Below are 11982 nucleotides of genomic sequence, written 5' to 3' on the forward strand. Positions count from 1 at the left end.
TAACCAAGCATAGGGGAAAAATTATGGAATCACTCAATTCTGAGGAAAAAAATTATGGAATCATCCTGTAAATTTTCATACCCAAAAATAACACCTATATTAAATTAGATCTGCTAATTAGTCTGCATCTAAAAAGGAATGATCACACCTTGGAGAGCTGTTGCACCAAGTGGACTGACATGAATCATGGCTCCAACAGGAGAGATGTCAATTGAAACAAAGGAGAGGATTATCAAACTCTTAAAAGAGGGTAAATCCTCACGCAATGTTGCAAAAGATGTTGGTTGTTCACAGTCAGCTGTGTCTAAAATCTGGACCAAATACAAACAACATGGGAAGGTTTTTAAAAGCAAACATACTGGTAGCCCAAGGAAGACATCAAGCTTCAAGACTGAAAACTTAAAGGGCACCTGTCACCCCGTTTTTTCCGTATGAGATAAAAATACTGTTAAATAGGGCCTGAGCTGTGCATTACAACAGTGTATTTTTTGGACCCCGATTCCCCACCTATGCTGCCGAAATACGTTACCAAAGTAGCCGTTTTCGCCTGTCAATCAGGCTGGTCTGGTCAAAAGGGCGTGGTGTCTTCCCCCAGATCTTGCTTAGTTTTCCGTTGGTGGCGTAGTGGTGTGCGCATGTCCAAGGTCCCGAATCCACTGCACAGGGGAGTGAAAAGAGCGCGATGTGTGCTATTTCATTGGTGATCGGTGGGGGAGGCCATCTTCCTTTGGCCGCGCGTGTGCAGAAGCGGTGCTCTGCTGGCCGCGGCTTCAGGAAAATGGCCGCGGGACGTCGCGCGTGCGCAGATGGAGATCGCGGCGGCCATTTTCCTGAAGCAGAATTCGCATCTCGGCTTCAGGAAAATGGCCGCCGCGATCTCCATCTGCGCACGCGCGGCATCCCGAGGCAATTTTCCTGAAGCCGCGGCCAGCAGAGCGCCGCTTCTGCGCACGCGCGGCCAAAGGAAGATGGCCGCCCCCACCGATCACCAATGAAATAGCACACATCGCGCTCTTTTCACTCCCCTGTGCAGTGGATTCGGGACCTTGGACATGCGCACACCACTACGCCACCAACGGAAAACTAAGCAAGATCTGGGGGAAGACACCACGCCCTTTTGACCAGACCAGCCTGATTGACAGGCGAAAACGGCTACTTTGGTAACGTATATTGGCAGCATAGGTAGGGAATCGGGGTCCACAAAATACACTATTGTAATGCACAGCTCAGGCCCTATTTAACAGTATTTTTATCTCATACGGAAAAAACGGGGTGACGGGTGCCCTTTAAAGCAATAGGTCTCCAAAACAGGAAATGCACAACAAATGAGGAACGAATGGGTGGAAACAGGAGTCAACATCTGTGACTGAACTGTAAGAAACCGCCTAAATGAAATTGGATACAGAAAAACTAAACGAAAGCGATTATTAACACCTAAACAGAAAAAAAAAAACAAGGTTACAATGGGCTAAGGAAAAGCAATCGTGAACTGTGGATGACTGGATGAAAGTCATATTCAGTGATGAATCACAAATCTGCATTGGGCAAGGTGATTCTATAATTTTTGCCAGGGGTTGTATTTTTGTGTGTGTAAACATTATATGTGAACATGATATGTGATGATATTATGGTCTTCAATAGAGTATGTGAAAGAAGAGGTTAGACAAAGAAATGAAAATCACTATTTTTTTTGTTAAATAATAGATCTTTATTTAGCTTACACAAACGCATACAAATCCACATAAAAAAACGCATTGAAAATCCGCTACAAAAATGCGTGTTTTTTTGCCAAGAGAGGAAGAATCTGCGCAGGAAATTCCACAGGCAAAACCGCAACGTGTGCACATACCCTAAAGTGGCATTTGGGGAAGATTAAAATATATTGCTCCAACATAGTATAAAAAACAATAAGGGTATGTGTCCACGGGCCGTTTTGGGGGCGGCTTCGCCGCAGCGGCGAAGCCGCTCGGCGATAAGCCCCGCCCCCTTTCTGGGACGCGCTGGTGCCGGATGTGTACAGTACACATCCGGGATCATCGCACCCCTCGCCATAGGGCCCTGTGATATACCTTGCGGGGACGCAGCGTCCCCGCAAGGTATACCGACATGCTGCGATCTGAAAAGACGCGCAGCATGTCCGGAATCGCAGGGCCTCCGCGTGCGGGTTTCCACGCATAGTGGACACGGGATTTCAACAAATCCCCTCCACTATGCTGGAACATCTGGACGCTGCTTGTTTGACGCTGCAGCGTCAAACAAGCGTTTCCTTACCGTGGACACACGGCCTAAAGGTACATATCCATGTTACTTATTTTAAATGGCCACTTTATTTGCTTTTAAAACTACTTACTATGACGAAGATGCTGTTCCTGTGTATCGGGGGACATGGCTTGTTTCCTCATTGTTATACCAGCCAACTCCCTTACAAAGTCTCTTTTCCTACAGGAAAGATGTATGTCTTTGTACCGTGTTTCTTTCCTGCAGTCACGGTGCACGGAGGGAGGGGGAGAGCTTGGGAGTGTCTTGCTTTTTATGAAATCTAGCCACCTGATGTGTGTACCTGTTTGTACTGTTATGCCTGTGCACTTTGCTTCTTCACAGCTTGTATGCATCATTCATAGCTTCCCTCCATGCTCAGACTTGTCACATACAAGCTGTAAAAAGACGCAGATATGGGGCACAGGTATAATTGTACAAACAATAGGTTTTACCAGGGTATGTGTTGCATACCAGGAAAGATGAAAGTTCCACCCACCCGATATGTGACTGCAGGGACAGATGCATCATTGAGGAGATGGATTGCATAACAAGCCACATCCCCTGATCTGTAACATAATATTCTAAAAGGGAGGAGGAGCACTCGGAAGCCACATCTCTGGCACAGTGATAAGTTCTAAAGAGTACATAGAATGGCAATTAAAAACCGTAATGTGAATAAGCTTTTTTTTCCCTTCCCCCATGACGGCACACCTGAGAGAGGGGATCCGCCCAGCCAGGACAGGAAACCCTACTGAAAATAAAAGGGCGGTACCTCTCTGTCGCTTCAGTTGGGTTTCCTGTCCTGACAGGGACCCTCGTGCTGAACACGGCGGTGATTCCACTCACCCAGGTCCCATCCCGGCGTGGAAGAACAGGCGGCGCCTGTGCGTCGGTGTTCGGGAGTCTGGAAGCGCCGTCCGCAGGTGCCCCGGGTCTCTGCGTCCGAGCGGGCGTTGGTGCAGCACGGTCGGATATCCCAGCTCCTTCCGTGGCTGCCACGCCGCCCTCCTCCCTCTGCCGACATCCAGGTGCGGTGGCCGCTTCCAGGTCGCCCGTCTGACGTCACGCGCAAGGCACGCTGGGAATGGGCGTGACGTCGGGGGCGGGCGCCAGATCCAAGATGGCGGCGCCCATGAAGAAACGCCGTTCGGTGGAAAAGGACTCCGGCGGCGCGGCAGAGGGGAGGAGGGGCCACTATTGGGCACCGGAGGAGGCGGGGAGTGCAGTGGTCCCCCATAAATGGGTGTCTGACCACAGAAGACGCGCTCATGTCCAAAGCTTCAGCATGGAAGTGGGACAACCGGAGCAGCAGCAGCCGCCGCCATCACAGCAGCAGCGTCAGGAGCTCTCGCCAGATGCCTTGCCGAGCCACCAGCACAGGAGCAGTCGCTCAAGTGGTAGGAGCAGCAGCCGTCCAGTCCGGCAAGACTCTTCAGCGTCCAGAAGGGACACTGCACGTGCATCTGTCCAGCCTCCAAAACCGGTACCCTTGACTGTCGGTGGTGAGTGATCTTCGTGAATGTCACCCTTATGGTAACAGGGTCCATTTTTTCTGTTTGATCACTAGGGACCGAGAAAATCTAGCGGCAAAACAAAGAACCGTGAATGTGCCCTTTGTAAAGCCCCGCTTGCAGTTCAGTGGCAGAAGGACCTCTGCTCTGACTGCATTCAAAAAACCATACAAGATGAGACTCCTAATTTCGCCACTAGCCTCAAAGCCATAATACAGGCAGAAATTAAAAACTCCTTAAAACTGGCCCTTAAATAATCAAGGAGGAAAAGCCGTAAAGTGTCTACGGATTCGGAGGCCTCCCAGAAACAGGAGAGTCAAAAATCATCCCGTTCTCCCTCTACCTCCTCCGCCTCTATCCAGTCCTCAGATTCCTACTCAGATAGTGATACAGGGGGTCGCCCGTGTTTCCCAACTGAGGATGTAGAAAAGTTAGTCAAAGCAGTCAGAACTGCTATGGGTCTTAAAGAGGAAAAGACACCTAGGTCACTTGAGGATGTCATGTTTGGCGGTTTAGAGGAAAAAAGAAAACGGACATTTCCGGTCAATGCAAAAATTAAAGCATTGATCGAAAAAGAATGGAAAAAACCTGAAAAAATAGGTACCTTACCTTCTTCGTCAAAAAGGAGATATCCTTTTGAAGAAAAAGACTCCGAATCCTGGGAGAAAATCCCTAAGATTGATGGTGCGGTAGCCAAATCTTTGAAAAAATCGTCCCTTCCATTAGAAGATTCAGGGGTCCTAAAAGATCCACTGGACAAAAAAGCAGATGGGTTTTTGAGGCATATCTGGGAAGCAGCGGCAGGGGGCTTGAAACCGGCTATAGCTGGGACATGTACAGCTCGCGCTCTTATGGTCTGGTTACAACAGATAGAAGACCAGCTAAGAGATAAAGTCCCTAGGAATGACATTCTTGCAAACATATCCCTAGTTCAAGGGGCAGCAGCATTTCTGGCGGATTCCTCTGTGGACTCCGCAAAATTAACAGCTAGAGCAGCGGGCCTGTCCAATGCGGCCAGAAGAGCCCTATGGCTTAAAGGTTGTCCGGGAGATCTGCCATCCAAACATAGGCTATGCTCCATCCCATGCGACGGTCAACTCCTCTTTGGGAAAAAGTTAGAGGAGATCTTGGAACAGGCAGGAGACAAAAAGAAAGCCTTTCCAACCTTCCCGAAAGATCCTAAAAAACCCTTTTTTTGGAGGAGATTTAAGAGAGGCCGACCTCCAGGAGATAGGAGAAATTGTGACTTCAAAGATAAAAAGAGATCGGGCTATATGTTCAAAGGGCCCTCTACATCGGCCAAAAGTCCCCCCAATGACATTACACCAGAGGTTGGAGGAAGGCTCTCCCTCTTCTATTCAGCCTGGATAAACATCTCCCCGAGCACTTGGGTTTTAAATATAATAAAAGAAGGCCTAACAATAAAATTTATCCGTCAACCCAGGCACAATTTCGTAATAACTCCCCGGAGGAAAGCCCGGCAGGAACAACTAGCTCTAGAAACGGAAGTCCTCGGGCTGATTCAAAAAAATTTCTTACAAGAAGTCCCGGTTCAGGAGTTAGGAAGGGGGTTTTACTCCCCCCTCTTTCTAATACAAAAACCCGATGGCTCTTGGAGGACCATAATCAACCTAAGAAAACTCAACCTTTCAATAGACAATCACTCCTTCAAGATGGAGTCCATCAACACAACCACAAACTTCTGTTTCCTCACTGCTTCATGGCAGTAATAGACTTAAAAGAGGCATATTACCATATTCCAATACATCGCAAATACTGGAGATACTTGCGAGTGGCACTCTACATACAGAACCAAGTGAAACATTACCAATACACAGCCCTTCCATTCGGCCTATCTACAGCTCCCAGGGTTTTCACCAAGGTGATGGCAGAGGTAATGTCATATCTCCGTTCCCGGAATATCGTAATTGTCCCATACTTGGACGATTTTCTTGTGATAGGGAAGACAGAGGCCGATTGCTCCCATCAGATAACGGTAGTGATATCAACTCTAATAGAGCTCGGTTGGTTAATAAATGTCCCCAAATCGAAGTTAGTTCCTGTAAAGGTGCAGTCCTTCCTGGGTTTGATACTAGATTCAGAACGTCAACTCTGCCTCCTCCCGAAGAACAAAGTAGCCAAAATAATCAATTTGACCACTGCAGCGATACATCAACCAGCGATGACCCTAAGGAAAGCAATGTCCCTACTAGGCTCGTTAACGTCCTGCATTCCGGCGGTAGGATGGGCACAATTCCACCTGAGACAACTGCAGTGGGAAGTTCTGTCAGCCCAAAGACTGTTAAGAGGACATTTGGAAGGAAGTCTATGTCTTCCTCAGGATGTAAGAAATTCCTTAATTTGGTGGACCATAGAGGAACATCTCACTATGGGAGTCCAATGGCAGAAACCGGTCGAGGACATCATCACGACCGACGCAAGCAGCATAGGTTGGGGAGCTCACTTAAGATCCCATTCAATTCAAGGAACTTGGTCCCCCCAAGAAAAGAGCTATGGCTCGAACGTAAAAGAACTATTGGCAGTAGTAAAGTCCTTGAAACATTTTCTTCCCCGGCTCCAGGGCCGCCATGCTCGAGTCATGACGGACAATCGAGCAGTAGTGGCCTATATCAATCACCAAGGGGGACAAGGTCTTGGAACCTCATGGAGGTGTCAAACTTACTGTTTCATTGGGCAGAACAACACCTGTCTTCCCTAACAGCACTACACATAAGAGGTGTGGAAAACTCACAGGCAGACTTTCTGAGTCGCAGAATTCTGAGACAAGGGGAATGGTCCCTGAATCCCGAGGTGTTCCAACAAATAATACAGGCCTGGGGTACACCAGAGATAGACTTGTTTGCCACCTCACACAACAAAAAAGTGAAAAAATTTTGCTCACTGAACCCAAAAGAACATCCCTTCGCAGTAGATGCCCTTCTAATACCATGGAAATTCTCTCTGGCTTACGCATTTCCCCCGATTGTGATGATTCCAACGGTTGTCCGGAAAATCAGAGAAGACCGAGCAAAAATAATACTCATAGCTCCATTTTGGCCAAGAAGACCATGGTTCTCCCTTCTAAGGCAGATGTCATTAACAGACCCATGGATTCTGCCAGATGTGCCGGACTTGTTAACCCAGGGGCCAGTGACCCACTCTCAGGTGAAGGGCTTCCATCTGGCAGCCTGGTATTTGAGAGGGCGCTACTGAGTCGCCAAGGATTCTCTCCAGGGTTAGTCTCCACCCTGTTAAAAAGCAGGAAGCCTATAACGTCTAGAATCTACGGTAGGACCTGGAAGAAATTTTTTGACTTCTTAGGTGAACCGTTAGGGGATGTAGCTCCAGTGGGTCCCATACTAGAATTTCTACAAGCAGATTTGCAACTAGGATTAGCAACTAGCACCCTTAAGGTTCAAGTTTCAGCCTTAGGGGCCCTATATAATTGCAACCTAGCTTCTAATAGATGGGTTTCACGATTTATAAAATCCTGTAGCAGGTCTAGACCAGTTATTATCCCCAAAATCCCTCCTTGGGATCTAAATCTAGTCTTGGAGGCTTTAACCAAAGATCCTTTTGAGCCTTTGCAGGAGTTATCACCTAAATTACTCACCCTGAAAACAGTCCTACTAGTAGCCCTAACATCGACCCGTAGGGTAGGTGATTTACAAGCTCTATCAATATGCCCTCCTTACACTAAGGTTTTTGATGACAGGATAATCTTAAGACCAGATCCAGCGTATCTCCCCAAAGTAGTCCAAAAATTTCATAGGAGTCAGGAGATTACGTTACCATCATTTTGTAATAATCCTAAAAATCCGGGGGAACAAAAGTTCCATATGCTAGATGTAAGGAGATCCATGTTACAATATATAACCATGACTAGTCAGTGGAGGAAAGATCAAACCCTATTTGTAGCCTTTCAAGGTAGTAAAAAGGGATGTGGGGTAGCTAAAAGTACCATTGCTAGATGGATCAGGGAGGCCATTAGTCTGTCCTATTCTGCAAGTGGCACTCCGGTTCCTGACGGCATCAAGGCTCACTCCACCAGAGCTGTGGCTACCTCCTGGGCAGAGAAGGCTGAGGTATCGATTGACCAAATTTGCAAGGCCGCTACCTGGTCCTCACCCTCAACTTTTTTCAAACACTACCGGCTAGACCTTTCCTCCTCTGCTGACCTAACCTTTGGTAGAAGGGTACTCCAAGCGGTGGTCCCTCCCTAAGGGTTTTTCTTTCTACAAAAGTCTCTCAGGTGTGCCGTCATGGGGGAAGGGAAAACACCAAGGTTACTTACTGGTAGCCGTTTTTTCCGGAACCCATGACGGCACCCGTATATTCCCCCCCTTTATCACCCTTTCTGTGTGCACTATTGTTTTGGGTGTTTTTAGTTAATATAATGTGGTGTTGGATTGCCATGTGTACTAACCAGGGGGGCCTCTCATGCTCTGAAAACCAACTGAAGCGACAGAGAGGTACCGCCCTTTTATTTTCAGTAGAGTTTCCTTTCCTGGCTGGGCGGATCCTGTTGTGGATTCTGTTTTTGGGCTCCCTCTGGTGGTTACAGCTGGTACTGGGTGACTTTGGTGGGTTGCGGTCTCTGGTTTCCACCTGTCCATCAGAGGCTGGGTGTTTCCTATTTAACCTGGCTTTCCTGTCATTCCCTTGCCGGCTATCAATGTATCAGTGTGTCTCTGTTACCTTTGCTACCTGCTCCTAGGCCTTCAAGACAAGCTAAGTCTGGATTTCCCTGTTTCATGTTTGCTTTCATGTTTTTAGTCCAGCTTGCAGATATGTAATTCTCTGCTGCTGGTTGCTCTAGTGGGCTGAAATTACCACTCATGTACCATGAGTTGGCACATGAGTTCAAGTAATTTCAGGATGGTATTTTGAAGGGTTTTAAGCTGAGCGCGCAGTTCACCTTTTGTATCCTCTGCTATCTAGCTTAAGCGGGCCTCATTTTGCTGAATCTGTTTTCATAACTACGTTTGTGCCTTCCTCTCATTTCACCGTCATTATATGTGGGGGGCTGCTATTTCTGTGGGAATATTTCTCTGGAGGCAAGATAGGTCTGTGATTCTTCTGATAGGGGTAGCTAGATCTCCGGCTGGCGCGAGACGTCTAGAGTCCCCCCAGGAACGTTCCCCGGCTGCTGTTAGTTGAGTGTTGAGGTTCAGGATCGCGGTCAGCTCAGGTTCCATCACCCTAGAGCTCGTCCTGTTTTTGCCCGTGTTATGTGTTTAATTCCCTGCCATTGGGAACATGACAGTATAGCCGGCCCACAAAGTGTTAATTGTTTGGGCTGAAGCAGGAGAAAAAGAAGTGTTGAAGGGAAATTTTTTTTTTTTTTTTCCTCAGAGTTTTGCTGCCTAGCCCGTAATTGCTGTCTAGCTGCTTCTTACCTCCTCTTAACCCTTGAATGGCTCTGACCTTAGCTGTTTAACATGGATGCCCAGAGTTTGGCTTCCAGCCTGAATAATCTTGCTGCAAAAGTTCAAAACATACAGGATTTTGTTGTTCACACTCCTATGTCTGAACCTAGAATTCCTATTCCAGAGTTTTTTTCTGGAGATAGATCTACCTTCCTGAATTTCAGGAACAATTGCAAATTGTTTCTTTCTTTGAAATCTCGCTCCTCTGGAGACCCTGCTCAGCAGGTCAAGATTGTAATATCTTTCCTGCGGGGCGACCCTCAGAATTGGGCATTTGCATTGGCACCAGGGGATCCTGCATTGCTCAGTGTGGATGCGTTTTTTCTGGCACTGGGATTGCTCTATGAGGAACCTAACCTGGAGATTCAGGCTGAAAAGGCTTTATTAGCCCTCTCTCAGGGGCATGATGAAGCGGAAGTATATTGTCAAAAATTTCGGAAATGGTCGGTGCTTACTCAGTGGAATGAGTGCGCCCTGGCTGCAAACTTCAGAGATGGTCTTTCTGAGGCCATTAAGGATATTATGGTGGGGTTCCCTGCGCCTACAGGTCTGAATGAGTCTATGGCTATGGCCATTCAGATTGATCGGCGTTTACGGGAGCGCAAACCTGTGCACCAGTTGGCGGTGTCTTCTGAACAGGCACCTGAGACTATGCAATGTGATAGAATTCAGTCCAGAAGTGAACGGCAAAATTATAGGCGGAAAAATGGATTGTGTTTTTATTGTGGTGATTCAGCTCATGTTATATCAGCATGCTCTAAACGCACAAAAAAGGTTGATAAATCTTTTGCCATTAGTACTCTGCAGTCTAAGTTCATTTTGTCTGTAACTCTGATTTGTTCACTGTCATCCATTTCCGTCGATGCCTATGTGGATTCGGGCGCTGCCCTGAGTCTTATGGATTGGTCATTTGCCAAACGCTGCGGTTTTAGTCTGGAGCCTCTGGAAGTTCCTATTCCTTTGAAGGGAATTGACTCTACACCATTGGCTATGAATAAACTGCAGTACTGGACACAAGTGACCATGCACATGACTCCCGTTCATCAGGAGGTGATTCGCTTCCTTGTACTGTATAATTTACATGATGTACTAGTGCTTGGTCTGCCATGGTTACAAACTCATAATCCAGTCCTGGATTGGAAAACAATGTCTGTGTTAAGCTGGGGATGTCAGGGGGTTCATGATGATGCACCTCTGATTTCAATCGCTTCATCTACTCCTTCTGAGGTCCCTGCGTTTTTGTCTGACTATCGGGATGTTTTTGAGGAGCCTAAGCTCAATTCGCTTCCTCCTCATAGGGATTGTGACTGTGCTATAGAATTAATTCCTGGCAGTAAGTTCCCTAAGGGTCGTTTATTTAATCTGTCAGTGCCAGAGCATACTGCTATGCGGAATTATATTAAGGAGTCCTTGGAAAAGGGACATATTCGTCCATCTTCGTCCCCTCTGGGAGCAGGTTTTTTTTTTCGTGGCAAAAAAAGATGGTTCCTTGAGGCCTTGTATAGATTATCGCCTTCTGAATAAGATTACAGTCAAATATCAGTATCCATTGCCATTATTGACTGATTTGTTTGCTCGCATTAAGGGGGCTAGGTGGTTCACTAAGATAGATCTTCGCGGTGCGTATAATCTTGTGCGGATAAAGCAGGGTGATGAGTGGAAAACCGCATTTAATACGCCTGAGGGCCATTTTGAGTATTTGGTAATGCCTTTTGGACTTTCTAATGCTCCTTCAGTCTTTCAGTCCTTTATGCACAATATTTTCCGTGAATATCTGGATAAGTTTATGATTGTGTATTTGGATGATATTTTGGTGTTTTCTGATGACTGGGAGTCTCATGTTCTACAGGTCAGGAAGGTGTTTCAAGTCCTGCGGGCCAATTCTCTGTTTGTGAAGGGCTCAAAATGTCTCTTCGGAGTCCAGAAGATTTCTTTTTTGGGGTACATTTTTTCTCCTTCTACTATTGAGATGGATCCCGTCAAGGTTCAGGCGATTTGTGACTGGACACAACCTACATCTGTTAAGAGTCTTCAGAAGTTCTTGGGTTTTGCTAATTTTTATCGTCGGTTCATTACTAATTTTTCCAGTGTTGTTAAACCTTTGACTGATTTGACTAAAAAGGGGGCTGATGTTGCTAATTGGTCTCCTACGGCTGTGGAGGCCTTTCAGGAACTTAAGCGCCGGTTTTCTTCTGCTCCTGTGTTATGTCAACCAGATGTTTCACTTCCTTTTCAGGTTGAGGTTGATGCTTCCGAGATTGGAGCGGGGGCGGTTTTGTCACAGAGAAGTTCCGATGGCTCGGTGATGAAGCCATGTGCGTTCTTTTCTAGAAAATTCTCGCCCGCCGAGCGCAATTATGATGTGGGTAATCGGGAGCTTTTGGCCATGAAGTGGGCATTTGAGGAGTGGCGTCATTGGCTTGAGGGTGCTAGACATCGTGTGGTGGTCTTGACTGATCACAAAAATCTGATTTACCTTGAGTCTGCCAGGCGTCTGAATCCTAGACAGGTTCGTTGGTCGTTGTTTTTTTCTCGTTTCAATTTTGTGGTTTCATACCTGCCAGGTTCAAAGAATGTGAAGGCAGATGCTCTTTCCAGGAGTTTTGTGCCTGACTCTCCTGGAGACTCTGGGCCTACTGGTATCCTTAGGGATGGGGTAATATTGTCCGCCGTCTCCCCAGACTTGCGACGTGCATTGCAGGAGTTTCAGGCGGATAAACCTGATCGTTGTCCACCAGAAAGACTGTTTGTTCCGGATGATTGGACCAGTAGAGTCATCTCTG

The sequence above is a fragment of the Ranitomeya variabilis genome, chromosome 1, assembly GCF_051348905.1.
Source record: "Ranitomeya variabilis isolate aRanVar5 chromosome 1, aRanVar5.hap1, whole genome shotgun sequence".
Taxonomy (NCBI): domain Eukaryota; kingdom Metazoa; phylum Chordata; class Amphibia; order Anura; family Dendrobatidae; genus Ranitomeya; species Ranitomeya variabilis.